Source organism: Vulpes vulpes, chromosome 3 (assembly GCF_048418805.1).
Source record: "Vulpes vulpes isolate BD-2025 chromosome 3, VulVul3, whole genome shotgun sequence".
In the NCBI taxonomy this organism is placed as follows: Eukaryota; Metazoa; Chordata; class Mammalia; order Carnivora; family Canidae; genus Vulpes; species Vulpes vulpes.
In genome coordinates, this window is record NC_132782.1 from 101,057,418 (window position 1) to 101,074,141 (window position 16,724).

General features: G+C 42.8%; 1 long non-coding RNA gene across 1 annotated transcript in view; it reads right to left on the minus strand.

The window, feature by feature from the left end:
* Window positions 1–14,997: 14,997 nt before the first annotated feature.
* The window catches only part of LOC140598307 (uncharacterized), a 50,928-nt gene continuing 49,201 nt past the window's right edge, over window positions 14,998–16,724 (minus strand). The window contains exon 3 of the long non-coding RNA XR_012000627.1: window positions 14,998–15,412. This is a non-coding gene — a long non-coding RNA (uncharacterized lncRNA). The remainder of the gene's footprint in view (window positions 15,413–16,724) is intronic.

Below are 16,724 nucleotides of genomic sequence, written 5' to 3' on the forward strand. Positions count from 1 at the left end.
TGCAGCTGGAGGATTTGCATTTTTTTAAATTGAAGAATAGTTGACGCACAACATTACGTTAGTTTCAGGTGGAAGATGTTCTGCATTCTTAAAATATTTATTTATTTGTTTGAGAGAAGAGCAGCACAAGAGGGAGAGGGAGAGGGAATCTGAAGCCGACTCCACTCGGCACAGAAATATTAAAACCCTGAGATCCTGACCTGAGCCAAAACCAAGAGTAGGATGCTTGACTGTCTACACCACCCAGGTATCCCAAGAGGTTCTGCATTTTTAACAAGTTCTCAGGGAATGCTGATGTCCCTGGATCCAAGAGCACACTTGGAGTAGCTAAGAGGTTCTCTCCGGAACCCCTGAGGCCCCTAACGTTCTATGAACCTACTAAGAATGTCTGTAAGCTCCAAACCAAAAGAAACCACACCTGTCTTGTATTTTGTTATATCCCAATACCTAGCACAGAGCATGGCACATAGTAGGTGCTCAAAAAAAATCTGGGGATCCTTGGGTGGCTCAGCGGTTTGGCACCTGCCTTCGGCCCAGGGCATATTCCTGGGGTCCTGGGATCAAGTACCGCATCGGGCTCCCTGCTCGGAGCCTGCTTCTCCCTCTGCCTCTCTCTGTCCCTTTGTGTCTCTCATGGATAAATAAATAAAATCTTAAAAAAAAAAAAAAAAAAACAATGTCATTGAGGAATACTACTCAGCAAAAACAAAACAAACAAAAAATAAAAACAACAAAAACCCATAATTGAATGACAAGAATCAGTCTCAGAATATTATCTAATGTTGTGCACTCACATCTATATGACATTCTTGAGAAGATAAAGCTGTAGCTTATCAGCATCTGCCAGGAGTTAGGGATGTGGAGGTAGAATGTAATTATAAAGGGAAAACACAGCAGAGTTTGTGATGGAGCTGCTTTGCATTCTGATGGTGGTGGCAGCTATAGAGATCTACACTTATGTTAAATTTCATTGATCTGCACATCAATCAAGGCCAAATTTACGGTATGATGATTTTTAAAATAGATATTTTTCAAAAATGACTTTTATTATTAAACACGACATGTTTGGAATCACATTAATTGGATACCTACCCTGGGCCAAGCCAGAGCCAGGTACTGAGGATTCAAAGACAAAGAAGACAAAAACCCCTGCCCCCAATCTGGTTCCTGGTTGTTACTAAAACAACTCTAGGACAACAATGATCCAAGAGCCATATGACCCGTGGAGGTGGAGAAACCATCGATGCTTCCATCAAGTCGTAATCATCATTGGTGACACTGGGAATTAGGACAAGTGCTGATGACATTCTGCATGTTTGATGGGCTTGGAAAAAAAAAATCCAGGAATGCTGTTCAAATTGCCTTATTTATTAGCCAGGCCCCACTTGACAAGTCCACACGCTTGCCTCCGGACTCCACCTCGTAGACTGTCAAATCCATCCAAGGGGGGAAGCCAATTCGCATAATCCAGTCTAGCTGCCAACTGACAGATGAAAGAGATCCAGCCCAGAGCAGAGGGGATCTTGACTCAGAACTTGTAAAAATTCAAATATAGAAATCTAAAATGTAGAGACAGCCACTGCTGACAGTTTGGTATATATTCCTCCAGAGGTTTTGTTTGTGTGTGTTTTTTTTCCTATGCACGTACTAACATCGGTACAGAAATTATTTGTTCTACGTCATGTGATCACACTGAGAGCACTGTTTCACAACTTGCTTATTTTTTGCACCTACAACAATATGAACAGTTTTCCATCTCAGTTTTAGAGATGGATTTTTGTTTGTTTTGGCAAGAGCTGCACTAAAAGACTGTTCTGGAAATATACCATCATTTATTGACTCAGTCCCCTAATGACAGATACTCGACTCTCTTCCAGTTTTCACTGTTACAAACTCCGTCGGTTGGGAAGGGCCGGGTTAGGCTGCTGTAATTAGTACCTCAAACTGTAGTAACTGAAGACAAGGAAGGTTTATTTCTCGTTCGTGATGTATTCCCATTATTTCCGGCCACAGCTCTGCCCTATGTCATCCCTGCTCCAGGATCCAGCCTGATGGAGGAGCCATTATCTGAAATGTGCAGCCACAGTGTAGCATGGAGAAAAGAGAAGGTGACAAGACACACACTGGCTTAAAGCTTCTGACAGGAAGTGACACGTGTGACTTGCTCACTTTGGGGGGGAAGGGGGGGGGTGCGAAACAAGTCACATGACAAAGCCATTGGTTATTCTTTGCAAATGGCAAAGAAGTATAATTCTCCTACAGAGAAGGGAGCCAGTTGGGGTAAAAAGTCAATCTACCAGTGGACATCCTCCCACATGTATCTATATGTTCCTGGGTAGCTTTTCAGTAAGACAGATTCCTACACGTTGAATTGTTGGTCAAAACAAAGGCACACACTATATGTGTTTACTTGAACCATTGAGTAATAGATAGCAAAGGTGGAAACCAAGGTTTTCATTGTTGGAGTGGGATATTATAAATAAGCAAGCAGAGGGGTGCCTGAGTGGCACAGTCAGCTGCGCAATGGATTCTTGGTTTTGGCTCAGGCCATGATCCCAGGGTCTTGAGATCGAGCCCCACATCAGGCTCCTCAGTCAGCACAGAGTCTGCTTGTGTTTCTCTTCCCCTCTCTCTCTGTCCTTTCCCCTGTCCATTCTCTCTCTCTCTCTCTCTCTCTCTCTCTCTTTCTAAAATAAATAAAATAAATATTAATAAGTAAAAAAAAATAAACAACCAGAGAAGGCTAGAATGACCTGTGCGGTAATGGTCTACAGTTGGAAAGATCAGTGGAACTCACGTGGAGTTTAATATAATTCAGATGGTTCCATATAGAAATATTTGCTATTATATAGTATATAGACAGGTTAGTGTACAGATACTTTGCTTTACACTATTCTCTGAGAGGACCAAGAGGCAGGGACACCTCAGTAGCAACAAGCACATTTAACTCTCAGATGCAGGTTTGGTTGCTTTTTTAAAAGATTTTATTTATTTATTTGAGAGACAGAGAGAGCATAAGCAGAGGGAGAGGGAGCAGCAGGCCCTTTGCTGAGCGGGGAGCCCAACATGGGGCTCGATCCCAGGATCCAGAGATCATGACCTGAGCTGAAAGCAGACGCTTTGTATGAAGAAGAGCAGTGGGAGGCACCTGGGTGGCTCAGTGGTTGAGCATCTGCCTTCAGCTCAGGTTGTGACCCCGGTGTCCCAGGATGGGGTCCCACATCAGGCCCCCCCGTAGGGAGCCTGTTTCATCTTCTGCCTATGTCTCTGTCTCTCTCTGTGTCTCTCATGAATAAGTAAATAAAATCTTTAAAAAAAAAAAAAAAAGAAAAGAAAATGGAACCAACTGAAAGAGTCCCAGTAGCCAAAGCTGAAATAACTTGAGATTCAAAATAAATCAAATAACATTGGATTATAGCCTAAAGTTTAAAAAAAAAGAAGAAAAGAAAAAAGACTCAAGAGCACATACTGATGTAAATAAATAAATAAATAAATAAATAAATAAATAAATAGGGAGATTTGACAAGAGATTCTCAAGGTGAGAGAATTCTAAATAATTTAGATAAATAAATAAATAAATAAATAAATAAATAAATAAATAAATAAATAATTTCGATCAATACTTTGCCCGGAAGGAGGCAGAGCAAAATGCTGTACTCGTCAAATGGGAATTGCACATCCTGACTTCCTCCCAGAGAGCACAGTATGAAAAGGGGAGCAGGCTCGTGTAAGCCACTCTGATTATCATCTTTTACTAAATGAACCCCTTCCTGCACTCAGAACAGGGGAGGTAGCCTCCTTGGGGGGCGGGGACGTGCAGATCAGACATTTCCTAGCTGTGTGACCCTGAGCACTTTGTTTCTCTGAGCCTAAAAATGCTTATACAGTGCTGGGAGCCAAGTAGACGTTCCATAAGTGCTCCATTCTAGTATACGTGAGTAGGGCAGCCTAGAGCACCTCAAGGGTGGGTATCTGTGGTTTAAGCCATCAGTGCCACTCTGGTCTTGAGACAAACTATAACCGATGGGGAAAAATAAAGTCCAAAACTAGTATGTGTGAATCAGTTGTGGGGGGCGTCCATCAACAAGTGAGAGGAAACCCAACTGCCTGTGTCTTAAATCTAAGCATTCCATGGGCGTCCCAGTCAGTTAAGCATCTGCCTTTGGCTCAGGTCATGATCCCAGGGTCCTGGAATTAAGTCCCATATGGGGCTCCTCTCTGTCTGCCACTCCCCCTGCTTGAACTCTCTCTGTCAAATAAATAAATAAAATCTTAAAAAACAAACAAACATAAGAATTTGAGCAGCAGAGAGCATCCAGGGCCAGTCAGTTCCGTGGCTCAACAAAATCATCCAGTCCTTCTGTCTTCCTGCTCTGCCACCTGCGTCTCCTCCTCTGATTGACCTGTGTTGTCACAAGACGGGTACTTCAGTTCCAAGCATCGTGGGCAGGCAGGAGCATGTTCGGGCGGTGGGGAGCGTGGGGAGGAACAGGAGACTTTTTCTTCTTTGTGTAGATCTTTTGAAAAGCAAAGACCCTTTCCCAGAAGCCCCCAGCAGACGCCCCTCATGTGCCATTGGGCCAGACCACCAGGTTTAGATGGATCAGGATTAACTCTGAAAGCACATAAGGAAGGCTGGGCAGCAGGTAAAATTCAGGACTCAGAAGAGCAAACGTGGTCTTCTCCAGCATAGCCTTCTGCATACAAGCAAGAATGAAGAGAATGCTTCCTTGTGTAATTAGAAAACTGAGTGAAGGGGTCCCTGGGGGGCTTAATCAGCTAAGCCCTGGACTCTTGGTCTCAGCTCAGGTCTTGATCTGAGGGTCCTGAGTTCAAGCCCTGAGTTAAGCCTACATTAAAACAACAAAACAAAACAAAACAAAAAACCCAAGTTAATAACCATGTTCCCATGACCACCACATGCACCTCCAAAGCTAGATTTTCTCTAGAAGTCAGGCTACCTATGGTCCTACCCAAATGCAGAGAGATGAAAAAGATTATCATTTGAAGAAGACCTTTCTAATCTAAAGAGGCTAAGATTCTAAAACCTCATCTGTCTCTTTGACCTTGGACAAGTACCTGCCTTCCCTCTGAACTCCAATGTCTTTGATTATACGATAAAGGTGATACTATGTCTAATTCCTCACTTTTTTTTTAAGATTTTTAAAAATTCATTTATTCATGAGAGACAGAGAAGGTAAAGAATAGGCAGAGGGAGAAGCAGTCTCAGGGAGCCCGATGCGGGACTCAATCCCAGGACCCCAGGATCACGACCTGACCCAAAGGCAGACGCTCACCCACTGAGCCACCCAGATGCCCCTAATTCCTCACTACTTTTTTTTTTTTTTAATTCCTCACTTCTTGAACTCAATGCTCACAGAGATTCCTTTTAAATGGCCAAGTGTAGTCTTCTAATTAATATTTTGTCATCAACATTATTACATTTATTAAACAGGCACACAGCCAATTGATTAAGCATGCAGACTGTAGGACGATAAATCCCCAATTTACAGCAAATCCATTATCAGTGGCAGCGTGACATTAACTAGGTTAATCACTCACTTTGAACTTCCATTTCCTTGGCTGTAAAATATTACCATTTGCCTCCTCCTAGAAGAATCATATGAGATGAGGCCTATGAGGTGCCTGAGATGTGTCTGGCACATAAACACTCGATAAACGGGACTCCTTGTATTCACGTTGAATCCATACTGGTGTCCATGCTCCCATTTGTATCTTCTCTTCTGCCATCATGTGGACACAAATTAGAATGCTCAGGTGAGGGGTGCAGGGTGCATGTGACAGTGAGAATGATGGCCACCCCAAATATGCCCACATCCTAATTCCCTGGAACTTGTGACTATGTTACCTTAGATGAGGGAAGGGCCTTTGCTGAGTAGCCTGGATCATCCAGGTGGGCCCAATCTAATCCCTCAAAGATGGTGGAGGAGGGAAGAGAGTCAGCCAGAGGGGTTAGATGAGAGAGATTCAACTCAACGACACTGGCTTTCTGGACGGAGGAAGGGAACCAAGGAAGGCACCGGCTTCTAGAAGCTGAGAACAGCCCTCTGCTGACAACCAACAAGAAAATGGGGGCTTTGGCCCCATAATCACAAGGAACTTAATTTTGCCAAGTCAAACAGCAGGGAAGGGAATCTCCCTCAGAACCTTCGCAGAGAGGCAGCCCTGTTGAGCCTTGATGTGAGCCCAGTGAGACCTATTTTGGGACTTCAGACCTACAGACTGGTAAGACAATAAATTTGTGGGGTCTTCTTAAAATTACCGTGTGGTAAACAAATAAACAAACAGGCAAAAACTCATAACAAAATTTACCATCTTAACCACTTTTAAGTGTACTGTAATGTTAACTACATACACGTTGTGCATCAGATCTCTTGAACTTTCTCATTTCACAAAACTGAAACTCTGCCCTTGGAACAAACAAGGCCTCATTTCCCCGCCTTCCTCCCCCAGGCTCTGGCAACCACTGTTCTTCTTTGTTTCTTTCTCTCTCTCTCTTTTTTTCTTAAATTTTATTTATTTATTTATTCATGAGAGACAGAGAGAGAGGCAGAGACACAGGCAGAGGGAGAAGCAGGCTCCCTGCAGGGAGCCCAACGTGGGAATCGATCCCAGGACCCTGGGAACATGGACATGAGCCAAAGGCAGACGCTCAACCACTGAGCCACCCAGATACCCCTTACTTGGTTTGTAAAAAGGCGACTACTTAAGGGGTACCTGTCAAGAGCATGCGATTCTTGATCTTGGGGTCGTGAGTTCAAGTTCCACGTTAGGTGTAGAATTTACTTAAAAATAAAATCTTTAAATATAAAAAATAAGGGGTGTCTGGGTGGAACAGTTGGTTAAATGTCTGACTCTTGATTTCGGCTCGGGGCATGATCTCAGGGTCGTGGAATCGAGGTCCAAGTGGGGCTCTGCACACAGTGGAGGGGTCTTCTTGAGGATGTTGTCTTTCTCCTTCTGCCCCTCCCCCTGCTCATACCCTCTCTCTCTCAAATAAATACATTTGTTTTTAAGGATTTTATTTATTTATTAATGAGACACACAGAGAGAGAGAGAGAGGCAGAGACACAGGCAGAGGGAGAAGCAGGCTCCATGCTGGGAGCCCAAGGTAGGACTCGATCCCGGGGCCCCAGGATCACGCCCGGAGCCGAAGGCAGACAATCAACCGCTGAGCCACCCAGGCGTCCCACAAATAAATACATTTCTTAAAAATAAATAAATAAAAAGCTGACTACTTTAGATACCTCATATAAGCAGAATCACACAGTATTTGTCCTTTTGTGACTGGCTTATTTCACCTAGCATAATGTCCCCAAGGCTCACCCCTGGTGCAGCGTATGACAGGATCGCCTTCTTTTTTAAGACTGAATAATATTCCATTGCATGTGTACAGCACATTTTGCTTATCCATTCATCAGTTCATGGACATTTAGGTTGCTTCCACCCTTCAGCTATTGTGACTAATGCTGCAGTAAACATGGGTATACAAATACCTCTTCAAGATCCTGTTTTTAATAATAAAAAAAAGATCCTGTTTTTAACTATTTTGAACACATACCCACAATTGGGATTGCTGGATCATATGGTAATACTATTTATAATTTTTTAAGGAACCTACATAGTGTTTTCCATAGCAACTGTACCATAAATTCGCGTTATTTTAAGCCACTAAATTTGTGATAATCTGTTATGGCAGTGATTGGAAACTAATATGGAGACTTTATTGATTTTCCTTTTTTTTTTTTTAACCTCTTGATGTATAACACTCACGCAGAAAAGTACAAAGTACACCTACTGCAAGCACACAGCTTTATAAATTTTCACAATCTGAGCACACCTGTATAACCAGTATCCTGATCTAGAAACGGAATTTTTCAACCTTCCACCCCCACCCAGGACTTCCTTCTTGCCTAGAGGGTGTCCAGAAACCATCTCTTCTGACTCCATTCTACAGAAGGAAAAACCAAGGCCCGAGAAGGTTACAGGCAGTACATATATTTATTTTTACACTTGATCTTAGTCAAAAGGCTGCGAAGTAACATTTATTTCTTAATTATGTGAGTTTCATGGGGCACCTGGCTGGCTTAGTCAGTGGAGCATGTGACTCTTGATCTCGAGGCTGGGAGTTCAAGCTCCACGCTGGGTGTAAAGATTACTTAAAGATAAAATCTTTTTTAAAAATTAAAATATGCACATTTCAAATACAGAGTATTCTTCAAAAATATTTAATACATGAGATTGTTAGGGGCAAAAATTAAAATATGCACATTTCAAATACAGAGTATTCTTCAAAAATATTTAATACATGAGATTGTTGGGGGCACCTGGCTCAGTCAGTTAAGCATCCACCTCTTGGCTTCCCGTTCGGGTTGTGATCAAGCCCCAGTCAGGTCCCACACTCAGCATGGAGACTGCTTAAGATTCTCTCTCCCTCTCCTTCTGCCCATCCCTTTTCCCTTTTTATTTCTCTCTTTCAAATAAATAAATAAGTCTTTAAAAGAAAATAGATGAAATTGTTGGAGGAAAGAAAATCTTTCCTCCTCTAGGGAAATTCATTTAAGACAACCATCTTTAAATGATTTTTAAAAGATCCCCGAGAGGACTTTTAATGTGCCATGAACAGAAATCGTTCCACAAATTTGTGGAAAATTTGTATAAACCATTTCTATAAATGCAAACCCACACATGATCTAAATGAATGTGAACACAGGTGTTTTTTGTTTTTTGTTTTTGTTTTACTTTTCAACTATGGCCTAGCCTCTTGCGCCACCTGCTGGTGTGTTGTGGGAACCTCGTCACCGCATCCTGTTGTAGGCAGCGGTTTATTTTTTCAATAAATGCGTCTTGAGCACACAAATATCTTGCAGAGGAGACAGACGCTCATATACATGTAATCAATGTAAAACTACGAGTTTAGTAAATTCAATGATATCAAGTGATTCTCTAATCTGGCTGTTCATCATATTTCCTGTAAAAATGTTAGAATAAACTTTCACCAAAAAACCCACTCCCAGAGATTTGTGTCCACTGGTCTGGAGTAGAGTCCAGGAAATTGGTGTTATCTGCCAACACCCAGTAAGACTTTTGATGCACAGACACATGTGGACAAAGTAGATGTGTCCCACATCGGGCGCCCACAGGGAGCCTGCTTCTCCCTCTGCCTATGTCTCTGCCTCTCTCTCTCTGTGTCTCTCATGAATAAATAAATAAAATCAATGAAAGAAAGAAACAAAAGAAAGAAAAGAAAAGAAAGAAAGGGACCCCTGGGTGGCGCAGCGGTTTAGCGCCTGCCTTTGGCCCAGGGCGTGATCCTGGAGACCCGGGATGGAATCCCACGTCAGGCTCCCGGTGCATGGAGCCTGCTTCTCTCTCTGCCTCTCTCTCTCTCTCTCTCTCTCTGTATGTGTGACTATCATAAATAAATAAGAAATAAAAATAAATAAATTAAAAGAAAGAAAGAAAAGAAAAGAAACCCATTGAATGGCTGTAGAGCATACAATAATGTGCTCTGAGGTCAGGTTGCACAGTCATCCCTTGTCAGAGGGACGAGCACCTGAGCACAATGGAACCAAACTGCTGTACTTCAACTTTCTGACACATTGATTGATCCAAGATGTGGTCATGTGACCCCAAATGGGCCAATCAGCATCCTTCCTTAGTCTTTTGAACATTAAGTTCCTCCTAAGAGGAACTTACTCTGGAAGCTTTCCTTCCAGCTTCACCAGTCTGTAAAACTAAAAACAAGTCCATTTCGAATTTTCCCTTTTTTTTTGGTTTTTGAGGGTTTTTTAAAGATTTTATTTTTAGGGGATCCCAGGGTGGCTCAGTTATTTGGCGCCTGCCTTTGGCCTGGGATGTGATCCTGGAGTCCCGGGATCGAGTCCCACGTTGGGCTCCCTTGGGCTCCCGGCATAGAGCCTGCTTCTCCCTCTGTCTATGTCTCTGCCTCTCTCTCTCTCTCTGTCTCTCATGAATATGTAAATAAAATCTTTAAAATTTTTTTTTTATTTGTTTTTATTCAGAGACAGGCAGAGACATAGGCAGGAGAAGCAGGCTCCCTGTGGGAAGCCTGATGAAGAACTCAATCCCAGGACCCTGGGATCACCACCTGAGCCAAAGGCGGGTGCTCAACCACTGAGCCACCCAGGTAACCCAAGAACAAGCATTTGTTAAGCACTTTTTAAAAAGATTGATTGATTGATTGATTGATTGATTGATTTGAGAGACAGAGAGATTGGGAGAGAGCACAAGCAGGGGGAGGGGCACAGGAAGAGAGAGAATCCCAAGCAACTCCCTGCTGAGTGTAGAGCCTGAGACAGGACTCGATTCCAGGACCCTGAGGTCATGACCTGAGCCAAAATCAAGAGAGGGCCACCTAACTGACTGAGCCACCCAGACACCCCTAAGCACTTTTTGTATGCCAAGGAATATGCTGTATGTAGTATTATGTCTCAACAATCTTAGAAGATAGGTAATTTCCTGTCTCCAATTTTCAAATAAAAAAATTAAGGTTTATCAAAAATGAAGCAATTTGCCCAAGGTCAAACTGCCAGGAAGTGCCCAAGTTTGGAATCAAGCTTAAATTTCTTTGACTCCAGAGTTTAAGCTGGTACTTAATGGCTGAACTGACCTCATCTACATGATTTTCTCTAAACACATCCCTAGTTCATTATGATTTCTTTGAAAACGCCATTTCTAATGACTACATTTTCACATTATGGATGTAGTATAATTTAATTCCCAAGTGTTGAATATTTCAGATATTCTCAATATATGCCATTATGAATGACATTTTGTTCTAAATCTAAATCAGCAAACTATAGCTTTGCAAGCCAAATCTGGCCCACCATCTATTTTTGTAAATAAAGTTTTATTGTAACATGGCCACATGCATTCATTTACATATTGCCTAAGGCTACTCTCTGCAGAGTTGAGTAGTTGTGACAGAGACTGTATGTCCTACAGAGCCACAAATATATACAATCTGGTTCTTTACAGAAAACGTTGAGGGCACCTGGGTGGCTCAGTTGGTTAAGCGGCTGCCTTCAGCTGAGGTCAGGATCCCAGGGTACTGGGGTTGAGCCCCACCTCGGGCTCCCTGCTCAGCAGAAAGCCAGCTTCTCCCCCTACTTGCTTATGCCTTCTCTCTTTCTCTGTCTCTGTGTCAAATAAACAAAATCTTTTAAAAAAGAGAAGATTTGATAACCCATATTTTAAATATTTGTGTCACTGATTATATTTTAGGATAAACATATAGAATAAGAGTCGGGCTAAATTGCTTTCCAGAAAATTGGTCCTGAACAACTTTGCCACTAGCAGTTTATCTGAAGGGTCCATTTCCCATACCTTCCACCTTTGCCAGCACTGGCCTTTATGCAAAGAGATGCAAGGTATTCCACTGTTCTAGGCACCAGAGAGAGCAGCGACCAGAACGTGCAAGTCGGTGCCCTCATGGAGCTTGCAATATTCTAAAGGGGTGAGGACATATTAAAAAAAAAAAAAAAAAAAACCACCTGCCAAGTAAACCTATTATTTGTCAGACTGTAAATAAGGTGCTGTGCTGAAGACAAAAGTGGTAAAGAGAACAGTGACTCTGAGGAAGTTGACTTGGGGGCGGGGGGAGCTCAAGGGGAGATCAACCACTTGTCACTGATAAGATGATATTGAGGCAGGGGATCCCTGGGTGGCTCAGCGGTTTAGCGCCTGCCTTTGGCCCAGGGCGTGATCCTGGAGTCCTGGGATTGAGTCCCTGCGTGGAGTCTGCTTCTCCCTCTGCTTGTGTCTCTGCCTCTCTCTGTTTCATGAATAAATAAATAAATAAAATATATTTAAAAAAAAAAAAAAAAGATGATATTGAGGCAGAGTGGAAGGAAGGGTATCCCAGATAGAGAAGAAAAATATACTGAACGTGGTGTTTTCAGAATTTACAGAGGAAGCTTTTCTTTTTCCTCCCCTCTACTCCCCTTCCCTCTTTCCTTTCCTTTCCTTTTTTCTCTTTTCTTTTTTCTTTTCTTTCTTTCCTCTTTCCTTTCCTTTCTTTTCTTTCTTTCCTCTTTTCTTTCTTTTTTTTTTCTTTTTGGAAATATATATATATATATATATATAGGAAGTATTTTTAACTCCACAGTAGCATTGTGCAGTGGCATAACTTCATGGAGCCTGTAAGTCAGAAGTCATTTCTATTTCACTCTGAAGTCCCTCGTTCTTGGGCAGCAGTAGCTGATTTGCTTCGAGATTAGGTTATGCTAAAGCTAAAACCGAAATTAGTTTTCATCTCCCTAAGTAAACAGCAGCTGGCAGTACATTTGGGGGTGGAGAGCAGCCCGAATGAGCTGGGTAAAAGAAAAGAACCACCAGGGATTTTGTATTTTCTGGGGGAAGGACAGGCAGGGATCGGTGGCTGCAGGAGATACTGCACATAACGCAACCGCTGGGGTAGGGTGTTTCCCTAAAGCACAAGAAACCCTGCTGTCATCTAAGATACTTCCCCTTTTCTCATCCTTCTCATTCATTCAATCACCAAATCCTGTAACGTCCGCCTCAAGGAGAGCTCTTGATTTTGGAGCCTCATCTCGCTCCCCCTTATCGCTGCTGATCCGGGAGGGCTACTCGCCCCTCATAACTCCTCTCCAGCCTTCTTCCTTCCTGACCACATGGTCATCCAAAAGAAAGACTACATTTCCCAGCCTCCTTTGCCGCCGGCGTGGTCACGTGACCACGTCCCGACCTATCATATGTGACCAGATGATTGCCCGCAGTTTCCAGGTTGGGATCGTAAGGTGGCAACTGTGGTGGAGAATTCGAAATAGGAAGGTAGAAGAGCACCTCAAACCTCTCGCGCACGATTCTAACCCCAGACCTCCAAAAAAAAAAAAAAAAAAAAGATGGAAATGAACATCTTATTCTAGCACCGTCCTCAATGGCCACTTTATCATTTACATAGCAATGTGCCCAGATGGGTGCCTGCAAAAAAAATGTAAATATACAAGGATATTTGCTGCTGCACTATTGTAATTAAAAAGAAATAGCAGGGGCACCGGTCTGGCTCTTGATCTCCATATCCTTAGTGCAAGCCTCAACTTGAGCAAAGAGCTTCCGTTAAAAAAAATAGCAGGGGCACCTGGGTGGCTCAGTGCTTGAGCGTCTGCCTTTGGCTCAGGTCATGATCCCAGGGTCCTGGGATCGAGGCCTGCATCGGGCTCCCTGCAGGGAGCCTGCTCCTTCATCTGCCTATGTCTCTGCCTCTCTCTGTGGGTCTCTCATGAATAAATAAATAAAATCTTTAAAAAGGGGGGGGGGGGCTTGAGGAAGAAGCAAAGTGCCAAGACGCACATAAAATTGTGATCCCAATTGGGGGGGGGGGGGGATGGTGACATGCTTGTATATACATATAGGAAAATGGAAAATTCTGGAATTTTATGAAATACCCAAGCGATCCCACCTAGGATGTGCGAAAGCACGTGGGTGGAAACTGACTTTTCCTACTCAGATAATTCAGAACTACTTGAGAGTGTAACCATAATCATAATTAACTTATAATGACAATGTTTAACGTGGGATGACCTAGACAGCCCTCCCTGCACCCCAAGTGGCACACGCTGAGATAGACTTTCCGGTTTGAGTGTGAATGAATTTGCACACCTACCCTGTGCAACTGAAATGGACCGTTCCTGCTTGTGATAGGGAACAGGAGGGCAATTGTCTGTCCTTCCGCACGTGGCCAGGAGAGGGCGCGCCAGAGTAGCCCAACCCGCCGAGGACCCAGGAGGTCCCCACGGAACCATTCCTGAGCAAAAAACCATCTTGTTTTCAAACGGCTGATAGGGGTTCCCACAGGGTGTTCACACTCGGTCTCCTCATAAGTAAACGACGTAATTGCAATTTAATTTCTTCCAAATTGCATGAACAATTAAAGAGAAATTACTCCCTTCGCCCTTTCTTTTTTTCTTTTTTTTTTTTTTTTGCAATAGGCTCCTGGTAATTTCAGCAATTTAATGAAGTCCTTTGTGGGGGAAACAATTGGATTCCAATGACTTTCTCCCTGGAGCTCGACCTCTGGGTAGGATCTGCCTTCTCCATCTATTTTTGATTTACTGTGAATCTCCCAACATCTTAATGCATCGTTTTGCCTTTGTTGTCAGTTAATAAATAACCTCCTTCCTGAGAACTAGGCATATAAATGTCTCTCTGTGGCCATCATGATTCATTTCTTCCAGTTCAAAAGGCAGAAAATAGAAAGCTTTTCTCTGGTTCCTCCCTTCCTCCCTTACAGTGCCTTCTACCATAATTGCTTCTCTGGTCATTCATTCTTTTGATCTCAGATCTACAAGTCTTTTAGCAATGCCTATTAGTATCAGGGAGGATGGAAATTAGTAACACCTGGCCCACCTTTCCTTCCTCCATTCTAGGCCCTGGGAAAAAAAAGGGGGGGGGGGGTAGACAAAAACAAAAAACAAAAACCCTGCCCTATTTCCCAGACACCAAAAGATAGGAACACCCAAATGTCCGCAAATGAATGGATAAATAAAATGTGGCTAATCCATACCATGGAATATTATTCACCCATAAAAAGAACCGAAGCACTGATCCATACAACAGAGTGGTTAATCTCAAAAACATGTTAAGAGGCCAGACACATGTGGGAGGACTTCGTTTGTATGAAGTGTCCAGAATAGCCAAACCCATGAGACAGAACATAGATGAGTGATTGCCAGGTGTGAGCTAGAGGGGATAACGGGAAGGATTGCTTCCCCGGCACCCGAGTCTCCTTTTGGTGATGAAAATGTCTTAGAACTAGAGAGGGATGATGCTTGGAAAACATGAATGGCCCTAATGCCGCTGAGTTGTACGCTTTACAGTGGTTCACTAATGTGAATTTCTCCTCAGTTAGAAAAAAGCCTTGCTCTCAAAAGACTTTGCATCCTATTAGGAGTCGCTGAAAATAAAGAATATGTCACATGAGTTGAAGTCATGTAGGAGAGACAGACAAGTCAAGAAGTCATTTTATTCTAGTATAGGCAGTGTCCTGGCAGACACATGCTAAGCGAAGGAAGACATTCCAGATAACAATACTGTGCTGCAGAAGTTTCCAGCAGGCTCAGCTGGCATCCTAGGGTTGAGCCCCGGACCTAGCTAATGGCTACATGGCCTTGGGCAAGTCATGTATCTATGTATCTTTATTCATTTATTTTCATGAAATACATCGAATCTGCAGGGATGCTGGATGCTTCTGAGTCATTCTGTTCTTTCTGCAGGTGTCCGTCTTCTCTGTCCATTTTCAAAGTCTTACATGCTGTTTTAACCAGTTACAATTGGACAACTGTGTTGAGTGATGTTCTTCTGGGGACTCGGAGTGCACTCGGGTTTCTAAGTAGTAGGGCCTTCTTACCTGCAGGATATAAAGGGAGAAAATAGGAGGGAGATTTACTTGAGATTCTCACCTTCCTGATTTCTGCTGCTTTATGGGAGTCGGGGGCATTGGTTTGAGTGACCTGACCAGGAATCTTGAGCCACAGAGTAGACACTCAGAAGCCAATAAATAATCTTGGTCAGGATCCTCTGGAATGCCAACTCCCAGTCCTTAGTGACTCTGATGATATGGAAGCCTGTCCTCTCCCCACCCTGGTGTTTATTCCTGGTTTATTCCAGGGGATCAAGGTGACAATAAACAGTGGCTGCTTCTGGGGAAATTTTGTGGCTATTGGGGACACAGAGGTAGTTTATATTTACATACAAACAATATAAATTATATATAAATTTAATAAGGGCACACCCTTTTTTAAAAAAGATTTTATTTAGGATCCCTGGGTGGCTTAGCGGTTTGGCACCTGCCTTTGGCCCAGGGTGGGATCCTGGAGTCCCGGGATTGAGTCCCACATCAGGCTCCCGGGCATGGAGCCTGCTTCTCCCTCCTCCTGTGTCTCTGCCTCTCTCTATATATATATAGAGAGAGAGATCTATATATATATAGATCTCTATATATAGATATCTGTATATATAGAGATCTATATATAGAGAGAGATCTATATATATAGAGAGAGATATCATAAATAAAATAATAAATAAATAAATAAAATCTTTTTTTTTAAAGATTTTATTTATTTATTTTACAGAGAGAAAGAGAGAGCAAGAGAGCAAAAGCAGAGGGAGAGCTCCACCCCAGGATGCTGAGATCATGACCTGAGTTCAGTTAACTGACTGAGCCACCCAGATGCCCCTAATTAGGGCCTATCCTAATGATTTCATTTTACTTAATTATCTCTTAAAAGGCCCTCTCTCTAAATACCATCACATTCTAAGGCACTAGGGGTTAGGGCTTCAACATATGAATTTTGAAGGGACACAATTCAGCCCACAGTACTCTTTAACATACATAAGCATCTGGTATTATAGAGTCTTCCACCAACTCAAAAAGATTTCTGACTCACCCTCCTCACCTCTTTCTGGTCCAACCACCTGAGTCAGACAGTCTGGTCCCTGAATACAGCTGTCCCCAGAAAGTGACCATCAACTCTTGGCTGCTTCCTGAGTAAGGATCAGAATGAAAGGGGGAGTGGCTTGACTTATTTTGAAAATTCAGAATTCCATCTTGACCATTTCTGGGCTATTGGTAGCCCAGACTATCCCTTCCTAGAGTGTAGTCTGAGTTCTCTGGAGAAACAGAAACAATAGGAAATAGAAATCCTATATGTATAATTATG